A 1,819-nucleotide genomic window follows, 5' to 3' on the forward strand; every position below is an offset into this window, starting at 1 on the left:
CGCGGAGGACGACGGGCGACGGCGCGGCGAGGTCCGGCGGAGGCGGGGACCTGGCGGCGCGGGACGGCGACTGAAGGCGGCGGCGGCCGCGGGCGGTGGCGCGGCACGGGCGAGCCGCGGGCGCCCGGTCCGCGGGGCGGCGGAGGCGGAGGTGCGCCGCGGGGGCCTGGCGCGGGCTCGGCGGGCCGGCGCGGTGGGCGACGGACGGGCAACACGTGTCACGCTGCGGTTGGACGCGGGCGGCGGCGGCCGGACGTGTCCGGTGGCGACAGGGACGATTTCGTCTAGGGTTTGCCCGTGAATTTTGGGGAGAGGCTATATTTATAGGTAGAGGGAGCTAGGAGTGTACAAATGAGGTGTAGTTTTCGCCCACACGATCGTGATCCGACGACGGAGAGCATAGAAGTGACTTAGATGGGTTATTAGGCTGCTTTGGAGGGGTGTTGGGATGCAACACAAAAGAGGCCTTTGCGGTTATGCGGATAACAGTTGGAGTACCAAATGAGCTCCAAATGGCACGAAACTTGACAGGCGGTCTACCGGTGCTATACCAGGGCCACTTGGCAAGGCTCGGTCCATTTGGAGGACGTTTAACACCCGCACACGAAAAGAGACAAGAGGGGTGCGCCAGTGCATGTGGGAGTGTCGGATTGCGAAACGGACAACGGGGAAATGCTCAGATGCATGAGACGAACACGTATGCAAATGAGATGCACATGATGACATGATATGATATGCATGATATGAATAATAGAAAAACAACAGACAAAACCCAACCACGGAGGGAATATCATATCACATAGCCGAAAAAGGCAAGAGTTGGAGTTACAAAGATGGAAAGTTACATCCGGGGTGTTACAAAATCACCACATACTTAGATGAAAAACCACAATCGAGATCGGCAAAGAAGGACATCACCTTGGGTAGCTTAGCGGGGGGGGGGGGCACATCCTCGAAGGGGGAAAACTGCTCCTGCAATGCCATGGGGCTGTAACCTCAAACGGGGCGTTGACCATCTCAGCAGTGGCCGTGAGCGCATCTGGGGTCGGCTCGATGGTTGCCTCCATCTTCTTGGAGATCTCTGTCTCGTGGGGATCAGCCTCCTACGTCTGCTCCAATATCGGCAGATCTTTGCCTGGTTCTCCTTGGTCCATCATGAAACTGATGAATACTAGGAGACCACTGAAAGAAAAACACAATCGCAATGAGAATGAAACAAAAAAGAGAGTGAGGATCGGTTACTGCTTTGCAAAAGTTCTTTTTTTTCTCTGAACGAAAATATACCAACATCACGGATCCGCTTACCTTCCCTACATTGGGAGAGAAGAACAGTGCCAGGTGCGAGTGTTGCCTTTCTTGAAGACGGTGAGGGAGAAGGGGATTCAATGAAGAGTGAAATGATGGTTGCTTCGTCCGTCAAACTTAGACTGCGGGGAGGTGGGGTTTTGTGATGCGACGGCTCGTTACTGCCGCGCTAGGACCGGGCTGACTCTCCGCCTGCATACTGCCTTCTAATTTGGTGGATGGCATTTGGGCCGGCACGCTGCATGGCCCGCATGTCGGTGAACAAAAGTATGACGGCATTCAGTAGAGGGAGACGTTTCAATGACCTAGGAGGAGCCAGAAGCGGTAGAGTGTCTCCACTGTACTAGTAGTATAATTGTTTTTCTGGGTAGCTGTAGAGTGTCTCCACTATACTAGTAGTAATTGTTTCTCTGGGCCCGAGACAAAACAGCTCATCCACACTAGTAAATAGTAAAATCAATTCAAAAGCCCATATATTTACTGAATGAGAGGCACTACCCACACCCAACACACC

This window comes from Triticum dicoccoides, chromosome 7B (assembly GCF_002162155.2).
Source record: "Triticum dicoccoides isolate Atlit2015 ecotype Zavitan chromosome 7B, WEW_v2.0, whole genome shotgun sequence".
NCBI classification, from domain to species: domain Eukaryota; kingdom Viridiplantae; phylum Streptophyta; class Magnoliopsida; order Poales; family Poaceae; genus Triticum; species Triticum dicoccoides.